The sequence below is a fragment of the Biomphalaria glabrata genome, chromosome 14, assembly GCF_947242115.1.
Source record: "Biomphalaria glabrata chromosome 14, xgBioGlab47.1, whole genome shotgun sequence".
NCBI classification, from domain to species: Eukaryota; Metazoa; Mollusca; class Gastropoda; family Planorbidae; genus Biomphalaria; species Biomphalaria glabrata.
Window position 1 is genome coordinate 20,452,395 of NC_074724.1, and position 22,061 is coordinate 20,474,455.

Below are 22,061 nucleotides of genomic sequence, written 5' to 3' on the forward strand. Positions count from 1 at the left end.
TGATAAGAATGCACAAATATGTACACAAATAATGTAGTAATAAATGCACAAATATATATATATATACATTACTAAGTAAAATGGTTCTCAAGCACTTTACTAAGTTACATACCACCAATCCAAAGTGAAATAAGGGAATGAAAATAGTCTAGAGCTCAAGCAAAAGATAGATGTGCCCCCTGTGGGCTCTCCAGCGTGAATGAGATCGGACGATGAAGTTTGTCCATATACACGTGGATAAAAAAGGGGGGGGGGGGTGTGAGTGGCGGAAGATAAGTGCAAAGGTGGTCTAGACTATCTGGCGTCTTTGACAAAGAGATCCTCGCTTGACCGTGACGGCGTTTCCGGGAGATAGACACCGCGCGAAGGCGCCAGGGAGTTCGCCAGGTGGTCAGAGGATAGAAAGGAGGGGGTGGGGTATCAGAGCTCGGCTGGATCAAAGGAGATTATACCTTGATAATGGCTTTGCGCTAGACGAACGGGGAGACCGCCGCCCGAGGTGTCGAGTTGAATGGCCCCTTTAAATTGACCAGTCGCTCCCCACGAGAGGGGGGGGGGTCAACGGATGTTTGCCAAGATAGGAAAAAGGGAGCGTACTCTTGTCAAGAATCTAGTGTGGCACGTGTCAAGGTGGGGATAGTAAAATGTGACATCGCTGCCAAAGGGGGTGGGGTTGGATTGGAGGGGTGGTGGCTGTGTTTTTAGCGCTTGATTGGCTAAATTAATAAAATTGATGATTACTGGCGTGTAGATAAATTAATTAAATGCTTAGATCTGAGTGATACCTTGAGTGAGCTAAAACGGTTCGTCACAAGTGGTATAGTCAGGTTGATTAGTTGTTTATTTCTAAGTTTATTTAGTTGTTTCTGTAAAGTTTATTTTTTTTGTATTCATCTATATTTCTATTGCTTTGTAAGTTTGTTGTTAATAAAGTGTATATAAGTTTTGTTTTATAAATTTAGTTTAGTTTGTTCTTTTAGTTAGCTAGATTAGTTTAGTTTAGTCTAATTGTGCTGTCTGGTTGCTTAGGCTACTCTAGCCCTTGGTCGCAGACCGAGGTGCACAGATTGGGCCCACCCAGTAGAGCTACCACCTGCCTACTGTTATAAATAAATAAATGATGAGCAGCAGATACCACAAAAAGGCCTCACTCAGTAAGCGCCACCCTGACCTGCTCACATTAAGCATAAAAAAGTTCACTCAGGGCTCAAGGGGAGTAACACAACTTATACCACCACATCTGTCTAGTACGATTTCTTTCCCTTGTTCAAGATACCAAACAAAATAATTAATACCAATAGTAAATTAAGTAATTGTTTTTTATCGATTCTTGTGATGTCATATAAAAGAAATAAGTGTGCAAATCTCAACTTAATCCGAAATTGGGTGTGGGAGAACTGTGTACTATACAGACAGAGTCAGCTACTATAAGCTTTGTAAAAAAAAAATGCTTCGCTCTTGAAAATCTACCAATAAATCTCTCTTCTACAAATAACTCTGGGTCCGCATGAACTGTTTACATTTTCAGCATAAGAAATGACACAATCATGAGTGGTCAACACGTGACAAGTATGAAAATAAAAAGTTAGTGATATATGGGAACAGGTTTACAACACAGCTCCCTTATTAATGAGTGTGTGTATGTTAGTTTTTAAGGTGACAGTGAAAAGAAGTTAGCGATAGGTTGTTGGCTATGCAGAATGAATGCTGAAATATGAGCTGATTTTTCGTAATGCAGATTTGGAGAGAAGGAGACTATCTACACATTGGAAACAATAAGGACGTGTATTTGTAATGAGTTAGCTTTTGTTTCAAATACCATTTTCAGAGATACCTACATGCTCAAAGGGAAATGTGTATTTCCAGAACTGAAAATGTGTATTTTCCTAAATATAAAGAAAGGTACTCATTCAAGCACATAACATACATGAAATGCAGCAATCCTAAAGCTAACACAGCATAAAGTTATTCAAGACATTTGTACATTTGTCAAAATATTTACACTTATTATCTTTGTAGTATTTGTTAGAATTATGCCGTTCTTGTCACTTGGCAATGATTTTTATGACAAACATATGTGTTGAAGGAGGGCACAAGGAATCAAGAATTTAATAATTTTGTCAGCATATTTGAAGCTTTTTTTAATTGTATTTATTAAGTAACCCCTAACGAGCCAAGCAGTAAAAAGAACCCGACATTTGGGGGCTCGTCCGGGATAAAACGTGTTCATAACACGCGCAAGACTATTCACATTCATAACCTGTGAGTACATAAACACGGGGATATAACTATCATACGAAAATATAAAAGTAACATATTTACTCTCGCCATACCTCCCAATGACACACAATAGTTTTAAGTATCTATAATAGATTGCTCAGGATGTTTTTGTAAAAAAAATCAAAGTCAACGAATGATTGTTTGCTCTTCTAACATTCAATTTCCGTACTTAAATGTTGCAAAATACATGATCAATAATATGTTGTTCCGTTTTTTTAAAGTAAATAGCTAAATGAAAATCTCTATTTTGACTATTTTATTAACAATAAAATTGTTCCAAGTATTGTTTTATAAAAAAATAAATTATGTCAAATGATTGTTTAAAATCGCATAATTGACTAATATTACACTTATAGTCTTGATCAATACCTCACTATAGTTTAATTATCGATATCAAATTGTTCCGTAATTTTAACTTAAAACAAATTTGTTAAATGACTTTTAAAAAATAGGTTGTTTAGAAAGTAATTTACTAGAAACGATTATTAAAAATCCCTTTTTAGACTTATTTTACATTTAATTTTCTTGCTGAAACATAACAGAAGATTTTTTATACTTTAAAAATGTTCTGGATTTTGTTTTGAAAAGATTTTCAATTGCTCTAAGTTGTTTTATTTAAGGTATTAACATGACGGACAGACAGACTGACAGACAAAATGCCAAAAAAATGAGTCTTTAATCCTTATATATATATATATATCTTTAAATGAAATTCTATTAGAACTCGGTGCACCAATGTCTATGAACACTCGTTAACTCTCTTGTGTTAATAAAGACATTTTAAGTTTAACTAGCCCATTGTGACGTAATGGAATTTTTTTGCATTTACATCATATAGAATGAATTCTTTAAATGAAATACTTTATGTCTATGAACCCTCGTCACCTTGCTCGTATTGAAAAAGACATTTTTAGTCCTTTGACGTCATATGGAATCAATTCTTTAAACGTAATGCTAAAAGAGCTCGGTGCACCAATGTCTATGAATCCTCGACAACTTGCTCGTATTGATAAAGACATTTTTTAGTCTAACTTGGCCGTGTGATGTAGTGGAATTATTTCTTTGATATCATATGGAATGAATTCTTCAGATGAAATGCTAAAAAAAAACTCGGTGGATTAATGTTTATTAAACCTCGCGAAACTACTCTTACTAACAGGTGAAGGGGTGAAGGCGGATACCTCGCGCCACAAAACCGGGAGCTTTGGGCATATGGAGCTCGTAAGCCTAGTAAGGCAATTCATCTAGGAGAGGGATACTCCAAACCCCCGCTGCCTTACGGTACTGAGGCTTCAGGAGACAACCTCGAGGAAAAATCGGGAGTGTAGCCCCTTAGGAGTTGGGAATAGCAACTATGACATTCCCTCCGGTAGCTTCTGCAACTGAGCTGGTGCCAAATGTTTTGCGAAGCGTTCCTTTGGATCTCATCAACAAGGTCGAGAGAAGGATCATGGCGCTTGTACTACCCATAACCCCTTTATTTAAGGCCCAGGAAAGCGTCCGGGAGAGGAAACTCTGGTGCTGCTGCAAAGCGGCTAAAAAACACGGGCTACAACAGATACGGGATATAAGTCCAACTTGATTGGCGTAATGTATGGATAACACGGGTTGTCTCTGACGGTGTGAGAGGTCTTCGCGCCTCATTGATCAGCTACCACTCGCCTCAACCTGGGCAGCCCCCCAGTCATTTAGGTGCTGATCCGCCAAAGCCTGCCTGCTTTAATGGATGCTTAAAGCTTAGTTTAAAACGACAAGTAGGCTGGAAACTTGCACCAAGCAACAAAAGAAGAAAAATTAAATAAATAAAGTGCAGTGAATAGTCATCTGCCGAAATTGAAAAACACTTAATGTGGCTCAACAAAGATAGCTAAGACAGATTTTAGAAGTCAGTTATAGAAATCGGGTGTAAATCAAGGAAATCCTATGCCGCACTGGGAGTCGACCCCTTAGTAAGATTGTAATAGAACGTCACATGAGGTTGCGGGACATGTATCCGACAAAATGAATTAGGCATAAGAAGAGTTGCGATGACATCCTAGTAGAACTTAGCGCCACACATTCATGGAGGTCCTCAGAGCAGGTGGGAAGAGGCTTTAGACATTACCAGTGACATATTTTTCTGGAAACAGCTTGACGGCAAATACGCCGAACGGCGCGGGAGGGTCTAAGTCATTAAGAATAGCACATTAGGTTTTTGAAATAAAACTTTTTAATAGCAGGAAAATGCACTGTAGATACCTCAGAATATGCATTCTGTTGGCTTTCAATATCAGAAATAGTGCTTGGAGGCGGGGCTCCGCCGCGCGCTGGGAGAGCTCCTAGCGCTCCCCCAGACCCCATTGCTGGCAATGGCGGGGAGTCTACAATTTCGCCACTAACTCCAGGAAACGTCTTCCGAAAGAATAATTTGTCAGAATGTAATAAAGATTATATATATACACACACACATACATACATACATATAAATATATATTTTTCGGGGGGGGGGGGCGGGGGGAGAACCCCCCCCTCCCGAAAAAAAATCCTGGCTACGCCCATGATATATATATATATAAGACATACAGAAAATATACCAAAATTATCATTCCTTGCTAACATATTGTTAACATAAATTACATAATCTCCCTTACATTTATGGATTTTTTAGAAATGGTGTATTTTTATTAAAAAGATGCTTGCAAAATTAATTTAAACCAAAACGGTTTGCCTTTAGAAAACAAAAAGTAGGCGTTGCACGGTGCACCTAAACTTTGCAAGCCACAAAGCATGGTGAAATAATATTTTTCATTTCTTTTCTAGTTTTTGAGATCTGAAAGGAACAGACGGAAATTTTAAACAAACCTAATTGTTGTTTTTCCACTTTCTGGGGCCGCTAAAAATACCAAATTTCCTCTATCATAGCACTAAACTATACAGATAATATAAATAAAAATGTACAAATAATATCTTGGAGCTCCAGCTCATATAATATTATTTCTTAAATGCTTTTGAGGGTAAAGGCAGCAAGATATTTTATTGGTTGTATATTTACGGAAACTTCTAAACACTTACAGGCCTAATTGTCATAGTCGGCCCCTCCATTTTTTTCTCTGCAACAGATCAATAATTTCTTAACAAATACTGTCTATACTTCCTCTCCCCCACCCCATCACTGTAATGGTTTTATTAACATACAGGGGAAAAAAAAAAAGAATGAGACGATCTGGTTACAATTGTCATCATTGACATATGACTATCACAGATACATTGGAAAAAGGCTAGCAAAAAAATAGATTTATAAAACTGTGAGATGACAAAATAATAGCTTAAAGAGAATGTTAATATATCAAGAATACAGTAAAAAAAAGAAAACAAAGTAGGGGAGATAATCTCAATTAAACACATGCAAGGGAGGCAATAAGAATTATTGCTCGAGTTACAATGCATGTGTAGCCAAAGGGGGTTAATCAAATTATTTAAAGTGTCAGTTACTATACTGCGTGTAGAAGAAATAAATGTACAAGGAAGGATGACGAACATCAATAATTGATCATGGGCGTATCCAGGGGGGGGGGGATTTTGGGGATCGGAATTTAGTGACTGATTTCTTGCTTTGATTTTGTTTATTTTAGGTGAGATTTTAATACTAAACCATCACTTGCCCCAGCATAGCCAAAGGGGTTTTGAATTTAAAACCCCCTAACAGGGGGATTTAGAGTTTCAAAACCCACTCATAATGTAGCTTGTAGATTATATGTGCAAGTGTGGGTTCTCAAATCATAAAATTCCATAGACACCCACAACGGCCAAATTCTAATCCAACTTGTCACAGTGCGTAATTGCTTTTTTTATATTGAAGAGGTATTTTTTTAGTTTAAAACCCTGCTAAATAGGGGTTTTAACTCAAAACCCCTTTTGGATACGCTAATAGAATTGTGTGTGTGTCATTTGCTTTTTTTATATTGAAGAGGTATTTTTTAGCTACGCTCATAGATTCTAATGACTGATAAATAAATAGTCTCATATTGAAGAGGGGGTATTAAAATCAAAATCTTCATTAGCTATGTATGCTCTTTTAATATGCATTATTGTTTTTTTTATTTTATTCTTCTATAGAAGAGGAGAATTTAACTGCAAAACCCCCTGGTAGGGGGTTTTAAATCAAAACCCCATTGGCTGCGCTGGGGCAAGTGATGGTTTAATATTAAAATCTCAACTAACTCAAAGCAAAAACATTAGTCACTAAACTCCCCCCCCCTCTGCGGGGGGATTTCATTGGGGGGGGGGGGTTGAACCCCAAACCCCCCTGGCTACGCCCATGTAATATATTCCGAATCCTGGAATAATCTAATACCGATAATTAAATATTTGGGATGGTCTAAGCCTTAACGTAGAAGAAAAATGTTCATACAATCCTTTTGTGTTGAGAAGTTTTTTTCCTTAAAAAAATCCATAGCAATAATTATAACGATATTAAGATTTTTTAACGTTTTAGTAAGAACATTAAATATTTTCTTTTAATTTCAATAGTAGTGTATCAGGAAAAGTAAATAGCCTTTTATTCTTTTTTTTTTTTTGCGACTTAATGGTCAAAGGCAGACAAAAAGTACACAACTAAGAGGCTTTTATTCTGACGGGGGCACTACAAAATAAAGTCTAATTATTTAAAGCTTTTTTATGTGGTTTATTCAGATTATACTTTCACTTACAATAACACAGAGCATAAACAGGTTGACTTATGGGAGTCACTGAAAAAAAGTCGATTTAAGAAAATGAAAATTACATACAAAATGCTCCGCCAGTCTATACGAAGAAACATAAATGTTTTCTTTTAAGTTTAGTAGCTAGTGTACCCAAAAAATTACAGAAGTAATTCATATTATATTTGTTGAGAAAGTTTCTTGTACATTTTACCGATATGTAAAAATATATGAATAAGTGATACAAAAATACACAAAATTATCTTTCTTGTAAACAGTGTTAATATTATCTCCCTTACATTTATGTTTTGCTTCAGAAGTGTTTTGTTTTGTTTTCTAAATCGCTTGCATAATCAATTTAAAAAAAAAAAAGGTTTGCTTTTAGAAAACAAAAAAGTAGCCGCTGTACGTAAATTTGCAAGCCACAACGCATGATGAAATATGATTTCCCCTTTCTATTCTAGTTTTTGAGATCTGAAAGGAACAGACGGAAATTTTACACAAACCTAATAGCGGCTTTTCCACTTTCTGGGGCCGCTAAAAATACAGGATTGGAACAAAAACGATTTAATGAAAAGTTGCGCTCCACGATGAATTCGTTCAGATATTTATCCAAAGGATTTATGCAATTATTTGCAAATGTTTTTAACCTTCTTCCAGATGCTGATATTCTTTTGATGATTTACGTTGTATTAATGATGGCTGCCTGGTCGTGCGGTTTGCACGCTGGACTGTCGTTCAGATTTATCGATGGTCCCGGGTTCAAACCCTTCCCGCTTCCCTCCCCCGTCGTCCTGCGGGAGGTTTGGACTAGGAAGTAATTATCTTCAACTCTGAAGGAACATCCGAAACATGTAAAACATTTTACAAACATTTTACAATGATCATGGTTTGAATACTGTTGTTCTAAATGTCGTTATAGTCCTTTGCATCATTGAAGATTCGGATAGAGTCGAATGAAAAAGTTTTTTGAAGTTGAAATCAATACAAGAACGCTTAAACAGTCATGCAACCATATCTATCGAACGAGATATTGTCCAGTCCCTGGAATATTCACATTTACTAGATACTTTGCTACTATCAAAGAGCAAAAAAGTAATTTTTTTAAATAAGATTTATGCCATCTGTAAGTCTCTTAACTAATAATTTTTAGAAGCTAAAGCTTGTATTTGGTAATAGTAGTATTCATTTTTTCTTTTAATTTTGGGGTAAGAGGATGAAAATTAACCCACCACTCTTTACTTAGCTACACTAATGGAATTCGGTAACTGTGGTTTAGCTTTAGCTTTTTGTTTAGTAGAGGTATTGAACCTCAAAAGCTCTCTTGATTAGGCTTATGGAATTTGGTGGCTGTAGTTTGCTTTATTTTTTTATTTCAGGTTTATGCTTGAATTCTCATAGCTTTACTTTTGAATAGTCCCAGCGAGAAAGCTTGATCTGTTAAAAACAAAATAACCAACTTTGTGAATAACAAGAATAACAAGGCGGCCCCCATCAAATTCATCAATGTTTTGATCGTTTAAAGGAATTCGGTGTTATTTTTCACATAAAAGCAAACAATCCAACACGTCGTCTTTGATAAGACTCTTCTAACTCTTCTGGAATAAGCAGAGTAGCGTTAAGTGATCACCTAAGATCACCGATACAGAGTGAGCTGATTACCTACTTTTATTGATTTTTACTCAAATGTAAAATCCCAATGTTAATTACATTTATTCAATTGTTATTGCACATTTTACAATAATACTTAATTAAAATTATAATCAGACTTAACATAATATGAACAGGTTTCTTTTGTTATACTTTAAATGGTATAAAGTTGTGCTGTATCATTTACACTTAAACTACCATCTAGATATGCCAAGGTATATTTGGGCAGATATCTAGAGATTTTATTATTATCTTTTCCCATGTGTCTGCTTTTACAAAGTTATAATTTTTCCAACTTGGTTGTCACCCCCAAAATGGTGTCGACTCAATCTAGAATTTAGACTAGGCCTAGAAAATGTTTTGAAAATGTTTTACATGTTTAGGATGTTCCTTCAGAGTTGAAGATAGTTTACTTCCTAGTCCAAAAATCCCGCAGGACGACGGGGGATGGGAGCGGGCAGGGTTTGAACGCGGGACAATTGATAAATCCAAACGACAGTCCAACGCGCAAACCGCGCGACCAGGCAGCCACCCTAGAGTAGGTCTAGACTAAATAGATTCTAAATAAAGATCCAGAACTAAATCTATAGCCATAGCCTAATCTAGACTAGAATCTAGACTAGATCTATAAATAGAATCTAGATCTACTAGATCTAGGTCAATATTATGATCAGGATTACTACTGGGTTACAGATTCACTTCTTGATGTGATTCTATTACTACTGCTTACATAATAAATCAATCTGCACCCCTAAGCTTATCTAAACGGGACGGACAGACAGGCCACACAAAACTAATAGCGTCTTTTCCCCTTTCGCGGGCCGCTAATAAAAGTACAAATCAAAACTTTTAAAAATCAGAGCGGGTCTGAATTGGTTTTCTAAAATCGAATGTGTTGCTGAGTAATCAGTGAGTATAAGAATAAAGTAGAGGCCGCCATCTCAGTGCGCAGGGGCCTGGGCGAGTGTCCATCGGGGACATTAATACTTGTTGGGCTGATAGCGACAAAAGATTTTTTCGCGGTGCACTCCAAAAGTGCGGGGCCTTAGGCGGCTGCCCAAATCTCCACCACCTAGGGCCGCTTCTGAATGAACAACACAGTGATATTTGCCAAAGACGTTGTCAAGTACACCGAGTGCCGTCTGCCAACATGACAACATGGATTATTTGTTTAAGTTCAGACCAGGTAGTGAGTGATCTGGGCGGATACAGCGATTGTGCCATCTATCGTACACATCCTCAGTTGAGAGTTGTTTCACTTGATCTCATTGCTTTTCTTTCCACCTTTTCAAGAAACAAACAAACAAGCGGCGGCTCGAAATTGCTCTTGGTGTTTGCATTGTACTGTTAGTGTGAAGGTTGTGTGAGGACAAACCGTAGCAGTAGTCCTCCTGACTCCAACTACATGTCTCCTCCCCAAGATAGATCACATCCTCGGATTGTCCATGTTTCCTAGACCAAAGCAAACACCAAATGGTTAGAAGAAAAAAAAAGAGACAAAAGGGAGTGCATGAAACAATTGAACCAACAAAAACATTCACGAGCTAAGCAAGCAAACACATACACAAATTTCTTCAATTTGTTTATCATAGATCTACCGTCAGTTTTTTCCGACAATTATAGTAATAATAGATCTAGTAATACTGGGATAGGCCGTGGATTTTAATCGCCTTAATTTACTTTTATAGAAAAAAGAAAAATCAACCATCGTCGCCATACCACTATACCACAATAAAAAGAAAACCGAAATTGAAAAACAAAGAAGATATAATAACCTAAGCTTGGAGATTAAGTGACAAAGGAAGTTATCAAAAAATAAATCTGATTCCTGTTATATCAACCAAGGGGATAATAGCAACTAACGTTGCAATAATCATAATAATAATATAAGTTATAGAGCTTATTAAGTTATAGAGCGCTGTGAACAAAACAAATGTAGACTCTATGTGAGAGCCAAAATGACAAATTAATCTAAATAGTTCGGTAAAATAAATATACGTTGATTTTTAGTCTTCGCTACATCTTGAATTTTTTCGCTACATCTTGAATTGTTTCTTCTCAGTAGTCAATAAGAGCATAGGCGAAGACTGGATTTTTTTTCGGGGGGGAGGGTTGGGGGTATTTTTTCTCTCCCCTCCCGCGGGCATATATATATATATATATATATATATATATATATTTAATATATATATATATATATATATATATATATATATATATATATATATATATATGTGTGTGTGTATGTGTACATAATTTATCTTTATTACATTCTGACACTTGATTCTTTCAAAAGACGTTTATTGTATTTGTACCCTAGAATGGAGTTCTTCCTGGAGTTAGTGGGAAAATTGTAGACACCCAGCCCTTGCCAGCAAGGAGGTCTGGAGGAGCGCTGTGAGCTCCCCTAGCGGGATTCGGGGCTGAGCTCCGCCGCCAAGCACTATTTCCAGTATTTGAAGCCAAAAATAAAATGCATATTCTGAGGTATCTACAGAGCATTATCCTGCAATTAAAAAGTTTTAGTTAAAACACTAAATCTGCTATTCTTACTTACTTAGAAGTTAGATCCTCCCGCACCGTTCGGTGCATTGGGCGGCATGCTGCCTCGACAAAAACATGTCACTGGCAATGTCTAAAACCTCTTCCCACCTGATGTCCACTGCTCTGAGGACCTCTATCAAAGTGTGGCGCCAAGTTGTACTAGGATGTCCCTTTTTGCGCTTTCCTCGTAATGGCCTATATGTCATCGCAACTCTTAATATGCGTAATTCATTTTGTCGGAGAACATGTCCCGCAAACCTCATGCTACGCTCTGTCACAACCTCACTAATGAGGTCCGTTTATAAAAAAAAAAAAAAAGAAAAGAAGGGTTAATCCGGCCAAAATAAACAATAACAAGGTTACAAAGACGGTTTTATTTTTAACTTTACCAATTATTTTCTTGTCCACCCATAACCAAATTCTTCAAGACAAAGGTACTGTATCCCATGGGACGAAACTCGACGTAAAACATAAACTAGCTTCTCTAGGGCTAAGTTTTAATTATTGACCGCTGGACGGATGACCAACGACACAAAAGGCGCTGCACCCGCGCTACACACAGCGGCTTTAATAGCTATTCACTCCCCCCCCCCCCCCCCCCCCGTAGAATACAGGCCGCCCTAGGAATAGTATTGCTCGGGCTGCACAGAGACATATTGGTATAAGTCCCTACTCACACGGTAGGCAACGAATATAAACCATAAATCTGACCTGACGCCTGACATCTTCATGAGAAAATCCCCTACCTTTCCCCCGTTAAACAAAAGGTCCCAACTTAATATAAAGAGAGACCAAAGCATTCTAAGATAGGCCCGCTGGAATTCATAGTCTCCTCTGTAAGGGAGTTAATTTTGTGAGGTTTCATTAGGGACAAACGGAACTTTTCGTGTGAGTATAAATATTTTACTATACTTATTTTATCTTATAGGAATGTGTGTGTACACAACCACGTTCCCCGTCATTACATCATTACTTTGTTATGCAAGAGTATTGTGTTATTTTATATCGATGCTCTATCTTCATATAGATATAGTATTAGTAATGCCACTACGGTTGTCTACGTTGGAAACCATAGTTATTATATTTGATGTTTTATACATCCCTGAATCTTAGTGATCATTATAAACGATAGCCTTTTGTGAATCAAAGTGCTGTCTAAGAACTTAGATCACCGTGCTCTAAACTTATAAAGCGCAGCTGTTTCATTATTTTACATTCCCATTATATCCCTAATAAATATTATTATAACACCTTTAGTAAAATCACTAAATTTAGAAAGCTTTCAGGACAGAAGACTCAAAAGTAAAGTAGCAATAATACACGAAACACTGAACCATAATCTTCAAATACAAAAACAAAATGTAATAAAATAATCTGAAAGACACAAAGATAAAGTCACATTTCTCGTCCCATATGCTAGAACACATTTGTACAAATACTCCTTCATCCATAGTGCTATTAGAGCATGGAATGGGTTGCCTGTGCTAGCCAGGAAAACCAGTGACTTGGCAGAATTTAAGTCATTGGTTAATATGCATGACTAAATGCATGACGCGTAGGACACAATCATCTTCTTTTTTAAAGTAACAACTGTATTATATAAGATAAGATATGTCTCACACCCTTGTGAGCTAATAGTTCCATGGATGAATATGATTTCAATTAATCATACCAACTCTTAACATTCTAGCTCTATCCCTAGCATTTTATTTTCGCCTTATCCTGTGCTGTAGTGTACTGTGCTCATTCCCCATTTTACTATAACTGATTACTTATCGACGTAATCACATTCAATGGATGAATCTTACATTGTATCTTACACAATAATTGTGGTTAACTCCCTTCTAGTTTGTTTATCATTGAGCTATGTATATTTTAAGATTTCATGCTAATTGTTTTAAATGCCTTATTGAGATTGACACCAATGCCTGCATCTGAGAGATTGCAAGGCATATGAGAATCCCTATGCAATTCCTTTAGGAGGTTCCTAATTGTGTATCATATCCCCAGCCTGGTTGCTGTTGCTGTAACTGCTTGCTGTAACTGGTTCCCACATCTGCAGTTTCCACGCAAAGCTGTAACCGGAGCCGACCACACCTGATATCCCCACCCCATTACATACCTGTCAGCAAAAAGGCATTACCTACTGTCCTTGGTCATAGAATATTGCCCAGTGTCCACAGTGCTTACTGCCCAGTATCATATGCCCAGTATCCAGCCCAAGCTGTCCACTGCCCAATAGCTACTGCCCACTGCTTAGAGAAACCTTGGCTACAGAAAATAAACTGGTGTGAGTTAGCACGGCCATCTACGAGCTAGAGACCACAGCTGAGAGATCATTCTACAACAACAACTAAAACTTAGTCTGCAGCACCAACCCTCTCTACTGCTAAACAGGCAGCGACCTAACCCTAGCGCCAGCTTGCCTACAGCATAGAGGACACCCCGAGCGGACCTCCTTAGACAGAGCCGGATGACTCATCCTTCTGAGTGCCAGTCCTACGACCACCAGAAGAAGACTCAACGGGCTAGCAGCTAAGAAATATAAGTAGTCAAGGCAATAGGAACACTCTATCGTTCACTCATTAATTAGCAATCCATGATCAGCAATTATTTTTTACATTAATGCATCCATTTGATTTCACATTTATATATTTTTTTCATCAGTTATCTTGTGTAAACTTATTGTCATTAAATCATTTTAATTTATTATTGTCATTAAATCATTTTAATTTATTATTGTCATTAAATCATTTTAATTTATAAATTTATTATACTGGTCTGTTCTTACTGTTAGTTGCGGTATGCCTGTTAAAATCACGTGTATATTTGAGCGGGATAAATAAAATTAATTACCCCTAGACCTTAACAAACGAGTCAAAAATAACTATTTAAACATCTTGTAACAGCCATCACAACGACAAACCACCTTTACTTTCACTAAGTCAGATACAACATTAGAGTTGGGTGGACTCAGGGGCGCTCTAAAAATCCGAAATAAAAAATCTCAGTCTTCACCGAGATTCGAACCCTGGACACCAGGTTTGGAAGCCAAGCGCTTAACCACTCAGCCACCACGTCCTCTGAAGAAATCATTCTGACCAAGTCAAACTTGTGAACAGAATGCGCAAAGTCTTCTTTTGTATTGTCCATTCCCAGCACAATCTTAAATGGTGATTTTTCATTATATGGAGTATCTTTCCTTTGCAAATTTCTGGCTTGTACGCGGCACGGCCCGGTTTGACTCATTCAACCGATATGGCTGTCTACCGCTGGGAGTCCTCAGACAGGACACGGGATGGGGAACCCCATGTCCAGCCCGGTTGTTGGATAAAAGCCTTTCTAATAATCAACAGGATAATGGCGCCTACGTCGATTCCCAACTGGACTTCACTGAAGGTTCTTACAAATATGAAGACCTAGAAATTATTATCTTTGGGTATTTCGCATCTAAGTAATGCGAAATTGATCAAAATTTGATCGTCTTCAGTGCTGTCAACAATGATAGATAAACATGCGCGGATTGGATCTCTTTTAGTATTTTTCCTAGACCTGCATTGTCCAACAAGTCCATTATCTAGTTTTGAAATTATGGGGCGACTAAAGTGTTCTCTTTCAACAATCTTACTTGGGGATTAAATCTATCAACGCTAAGAAATATCCTTTGTTACTCGTGTCACCTAAACGATAATCTTGAAGATGATCACAAAATGAACGGTTGTTGCATGCTGAATTCAGAGTAACACTCATTATGTAATAATGTGCTTTCAGCCTGAAATGTTCAGCTTCTTCAAGATAAATCCAAACGACAGTCCAGCGCGCAAGCCGCATGACCAGGCAGCCATCCAATACTAATAGTACAACACCCTCATCAAATGAACCTACTAAAGCAGAAAGTACCTCAAACCCCTAGTAATAAGCTTTCAAAGTATTAAAAACAAATCATCATATGCATAAGACTTAGCTTAGAAATTTTATTAGAAAGAAATAAGCCTGACTTAATTGCAGGAACAAAAACTTGGCTACACCCTGAAATTTATAACTCATAATTTCTCAATAGCAATTATGAAGTTTATAGGAAAGATAACCACAGAGTTTTTTTAACAATCAAAAGACTCACTGATAGCAGAAGCCATTACTTTACCAAACTCAATAACCAAAACTCAATAACCAAACTCAATAAATATAGAATCAACATTTTGTGAAATTAGCACCACCTCAAAATCCCTAATAATTTTTTGAATAAATAAATATAGATATAGATATAAGGCTTGTATTCGAGTCCGAACATTAGTGAGGAATACAGTATTTCCCGTGGCTGCGCAGCCCCAGCTGTGACCTACATATTTTGCCACATCCATGGCAAGCATAACCCTTGTCCGCAGGTGGTCGATTTAGATTTTCTTTTCGTCGTCTGCGTTTGTCCTCGGCAGCAGATTTTCTTTTGGTTTCAAATGTGTATCCCGCGGCCTTCGTGAGTGACCTCCAGCTATCTCGTTCCGACGCCGCATGCAGCCAGGTGCTCTTTTCTATGTCAGCTAAGGCAAGTTGACGCCTAAGCTGGTCTTTGAAGCGTTCCCGTGGGGCGCCTCTGTTACGTCGACCACCTTTTAGCTCACAAAAAAAAAATGCCTTTGGCATACGTTCGTCTCCCATACGGGATACGTGTCCTGCCCAGCGTAGCTGTCGGACCAAAAGAAGTCCCTCTATACTGTCCATACCGGCGTTCGCAAGGACATCGCTGTTTGTAGTGCGGTCCTGCCATCGTATGTCCATGATGGAGCACAAGCATCTTTGGTGAAAGCGCCGAAGAAGTTTTTGTTGTTTTTTATATAGTGTCCATGTCTCAGAGCCATATAGAAGGGTTGAGAGAACCACCCCCTGGTAGACATTGATTTTTGTAGGCAGGCGGAGCGATTTGTTCTTCCATACTAACGCCCGAAGGCGTCGAAAAGCGCTACTAGCCCTGGCAGACGGTTATCAACTTCCCTTGAAAGTGAGGCGTCATTTGACATCACGTTTAGGGGCTGTCTGCTTACTGTGATCCTTGGGGCTGAGTATGTTTCATTGGGTGACTTCTGGAACATGACTTTTGTTTTCCCGAGGTTTATAGATAGACCGAAAAGTAGATGTTTATTTACATGGGAACATCACAAATACAAAGAACAACGTCTGCCATGAGTACAACCTCTTTGTAAGTTCTAGACTTGGGCGGAACTCCGATATCCTCTTCCTAATATAAACATCCTTTCCTAGTCTAGTCTCTAACAGTGCGCACCTTCTGCACTAGCTTGGATGGGGTGTGCATGGCAGGGCTGTAACAATATTTCTTATACTTCATATTCTTGGACAATAAATCACTAAAGCTTAATTATCAATATCAAATTGTTCCAACTAGATCTCTAAAACTTATTATGTCAAATGCCTAATTTTACAAAAAATATCGACAATAGGTTGTTCAGGATTATAAAAGGAAAAATCATTTACTACAAATGATTATGAAGTTCACTCTTTGGACTTATTTTACATTTAATTTTCTTGACGATTGTCGCTAAAATTCAATTTAAAAAAGAACAAAACAAAGCAAACAAGATTACAAAGAGAGTTTGTGTTACACAAACTCAGAGGCGGCCCCCGTCGAAGTCGGATCCCTGTCGGATCTGCATATTCGCAAATAATATTCAAGAGGTGATTTAATTTTGATGTAAAATGTTTTACACGTTTCGGATGTTCCTTCAGAGTTGAAGATAATTACTTCCTAGTCCAAACCTCCCGCAGGACGACGGGGGATGGGAGCGGGCAGGGTTTGAACCCTGGGCCATCCATAAATCTGAACGACAGTCCAGCGCGCAAACCGCACGACCAGGCAGCCATCCGATGGTCAAAAGTAATAATGTTTCAAAGATTCATTTGCCGTAAATTTAAATTTAAATTTAATAAAAAAATAGTAGATTAGTTTTAGTATATTAAAACATTACAATATTGATCAAAACGTTTGGAAATGAAAATCTACACTTTTTTTTTACACTTTAAGTTTAGAAATTGAAATTCTACATCTTAATCTAGTCTATTTTAGTCTAAACTAGATCTAGAAATTCTAGATCTAGACTCTAAAATAATTTTAATTAGAATATAAATCCAGATCTAGATATACTGTAATAAAAATCTAGATCTAGTTTAAAAAATCTAGATTAGATCTAAATCAAGATATCATTCCTTTTTTAAACGCGAGTCACATAACGAGGCTTAATAAACATTACTATACCGAGTTCTTTTTTCATTTCATTTGAAGAATTAATTCCATATAACGTCAGAGGGGAAAAAAAAACACTACGTCACACGGCCTAGCTAGACTAAAAATCGCCTTCATCTATAAGAGCCATTTATCGAGTGTTCATAGACTTTGGTGCACCGAGTGCGTTCTTTAAGCATTTCATTTAAAGAATTCATTCCATATGACGTCAAAGGAAAAAAAACACTACGTCACACGGCCTAGCTAGAATAAAAATCGCCTTCATCATTACGAGCCTTTTATCGAGTGTTCATAGACATTGGTGCACCGAGTGCGTTCTTTTAGCATTTCATTTAAAGAATTCTTTCCATATGACGTCAAAGGAAAAAAAAACACTACGTCACAAGGCCTAGCTAGACTAAAAATCACCTTTATCAACACGAGCCATTTCTCGAGTGTTCATAGACATTGGTGCACCGAGTGCGTTCTTTTAGCATTTCATTTAAAGAATTCATTCCATGTGACGTCAAAGGAAAAAAAAAACACTACGTCACACGGCTTAGTTAGACTAAAATATGTTTTCATTAATACAAGCAATTTTTTCGAGGGTTAATAGACATTGGTGCACCGAGTGCGTTCTTTTAACATTACATTTAAAGAGTCCATTCATATGACGTCAAAGAAAAAAAATTCCATTACCTCACAATAGGCTAGTACCGGTACCATAAAAAAAAATGTCTTTATTTACACGAGATATTTAACGAGGGTTCATAGACATTGGTGCACTGAGTTCTAATAGATATTATTTAAAAAGGATCAAAGCCACATTGTTTTTGCGTTTTGTCTGTCAGTCGGTCTGTCCGTTATCTTGATATAAAAAAACAACTAAAAGTTATTAAAAATTGATTAACCTTTATTTTACGTTTCAAAACATCGCAATAATTTTTAGGTATGAACACAATTGAAAAGTTTATATAATAGATTGTTCCGGATGTTTGTATAAATAGTAAAAGAAAAAGAGAATTTCAGATAAATGTAATACCGTTAATTAAATTTTTTGGATGGTCTCGTATAAAAATTAGATGTACTACAGCCACGTGGAGAGATTTTCATACCTTACTTTGGTGTTTGGATTCTGTTTTCCTTAAAAATCGGAACATAATATTAACGATAATTAGATTTTTTAATGTTTTAGGTAGAAAGTTAAATGTACTGTAAGAGAGTAGTGAGTTAAAATACTTTTCATAAAAATCCGTAAAAACATTATTTCGTAAATGAGAAGATTATTTGTTTATTAATTAGAAGAGGGAGTTCAAACAATTATTTGGCGTTAGTAGATTTTTAAATAAATTCGGAAATTTCTGGCGACTATTTGTAAGAAACAAAATCCGGAACTTTCTTTATCGATTACAAAACTTCTATGTTATGTTTTACAAGAAAATTAAATGTCTAAAAAGTAATTTTCAGTAATCAATTCTAGTAAATTACTTTTTTTAAAAGCCTTATGCGATTTCAAACAATCATTAGGCATAATTCATGTTTTATAAAACAATATCCGGAACATTTTTACACTTAATGAAATATAAGTCAGTATAGAGATTTTGATTTAGCATTAATATGCTATTTACATAAAAAACGGAACAACATATTATTTATAATGTGTTTTTGCAACGTTTAAGCATGGAAATTGAATGTAATATAAGTTAGAAGAGCAAACAAACATTTGTTGGCGTTGATTAGTTTTGCACAAAAAAATCCGGAACAATCAATTTTAGATACTCAAAACTATTGAGATGTTATGGGAGGAACATTAAAGGGTAAATCAGATTTTCAATAGCTTTTAGAGTTCTAGTTTTTTAAATCTAATCGTGACGGACAGACCGACCAACAGACAAAACGCACAAAAATAGGCTTCTTTTATTCGGATGGGGGCACTAAACAAAAAATAAATAAAATCTGATTTTTAAAAAAAGTTTAAGGAATTGGTTTAGCACCTGATCATGTTGCGACGTTACGCTACTGCACGAAAATCGCTGCATAAAAAGTCCATTTAAAAAAATGTGCGTGATATTTACATACAAAGTGCATTATTAGCCTTTATAAACAAACAGAAATGTTTTCTTTTAATTTTAGCAGCTAGTTGACCAGAAAAAACGTCTTTAACTATTATTTGTATTTGTTGTAAACATTTCCTGTACATTTTAAAAATATATTTGACTTAGTGATACTGAAAATACACAAAAATTGTCCATCTTTGTTAGCATATTGTAACATTGCCTCCCTTACATTTACGTAATTGTTTTAGAATTGGTGTATTTTTATGAAAAAATCGCTTGCATAATTAATTTTATAAATTAAACGGTTTGCTTTTAGAAAACCAAAAGTAGCCGTTGCACCTAAACTTTTCAAGCCGGATTTAATGATGAAATAATATTTTTCATATCTCTTCTAGTTTTCGAGATCTGAGTGTGACAGACGGACAGACGGACAGACGGACAGACGGACAGACGGACATTTTGCACAAACCTAATAGCGGCTTTTTCCCCTTACGGGGGCCGCTAAAAATAACAACAAAAAAAAAACACAACAACACAAGATTATAAAGAGAGTTTATCTTACCACGCAAACCCAGTGCCAGCCGCATGGACCAGCAATTTTCAAGCCATGGTCTTGTTTTTATCGTTTTAACTGTGAGCTTGCGCTCCCAGAGCTATTTTTATTATTAGGTTTGTGCAAAATGTCCGTCTGTCCGTCTGTCACACTCAGATCTGGAAAACTAGAAGAGATATGAAAAATATTATTTCATCATTAAATGCGGCTTGAAAAGTTTAGGTGCAACGGCTACTTTTGGTTTTCTAAAAGCAAACTATTTCATTTATAAAATTAATTATGCAAGCGATTTTTTCATAAAATTCTAAAACAATTACGTAAATGTAAGGGAGGCAATGTTACAATATGCTAACAAAGATGGACAATTTTTGTGTATTTTCAGTATCACTAAGTCAAATATATTTATAAAATGTACAGAAAACGTTACAACAAATATAAATAATAGTTAAAGATGTTTTTTCTGGTCAACTAGCTGCTAAAATTATAAGAAAACATTTCTGTTTGTTTATAAAGGCTAATAATGCATTTTGTATGTAAATATCAGGCACATTTAAAAAAATGGACTTTTTATGCAGCGATTTTCGTGCAGTAACGTAACGTCGCAACATAATCAAGTGCTAAACCAATTAAAAAATTTAATTCCTAAAACTTTTTTAAAAAATTAGATTTTATTTATTTATTTTTTGTTTAGTGCCCCCCATCCGAATAAAAGAAGATTATTTTTGTGCGTTTTGTCTGTTGGTCAGTCTGTCCGTCACGATTAGATTAACAAATAACACTAGAGGCTATTGTAAATCTGATTTAACCTTTACTTTTTAATTCAGAAATATTGCAATAGTTTTAAGTATCTATAATAGATTGTTCCGGATGTTTTGTGAAAAACAAATCAATGCCAATGAGTATTTGTTTGCTCTTCTAACTTATGTTAGATTTTATTTCCATGCTTAAACGTTGCAAGAAACACATGATCTTTTATATATTGTTCCGGTTTTTTAATGTAAATAGCATATAAATGCTAAATAAAAATATCTGTACTGATTTATATTTCATTAACTATAAAGTTGTTCCGATATTGTTTTATAAAAAATAAATTATGTCAAATGATTATTTGAAATCGCATAATTGACTACTATTAGACTTATATTCTTTGACACTACGTCACTATAGTTTATTTATCAATATCAATTGTTCCGAATTTTTAACTTAAAACAAATTTATGTCAAATATATATATATATATTTTAAAATATCAACAATATGTTATTCCGGATTTTAAAATAAAGTAATTTACTAGAAACGATTATTGAAAATCAATTTTTAGACTTTTTTTACAGTTAATTTTCTTGCCGAAATATATTAAAGTTGTTTAATCGGTAAAGAATGTTCCGGATTTTGTTTCGAAAAAGAAATCGACCTACATTACCTTAAATTTCTTACAAATCGTCGCCAAAAATGATCCGAATTTTATATGAAAAATCTAATAACGCTAATAAATGTTTGAAATCCCTCTTCTAATAAATAAAACAAATAATTTTCTTATTTACGAAAATTGGTTGTTCCGGATTTTTTATGAAAAAAAGTTTAACTCTATTTATGTAAAATCGCACTTCTCTCTTACACTACATTAAACTTTCTAGCTAAAACGTTAGAAAATCTAATTATCGTTAATATTATGCTCCGAAAACAACTTCCTAACACCAAAGTATGGTTTGAAAAAATCTCCATAAGGCTAAGGTACATCTAATTTTCATAACAGACCATCCCATAAATTTAATTAACGGCATTTGATTAATCTGGAATTCTTATTTTCTCTCACTATAAATATATAAACATCCGGAACAATCTATTATAGAAACTTAAAACTAACGCGATGTTTCGGAAGGGAAATTAAATTTTAATAAGATTTTCAATAGCTTTTAGTCTTTTTTTCTCTCTCTATTAACATAACGGACAGACAGTCTAACTAGCCCATAAAATGAATAGCTAAAATAACTCACTCGGTGCACCAATGTCTATGAACCCTCGAGAAGCTGCTCGTATAGATGACATTTTTTAGTCTAACTAGGA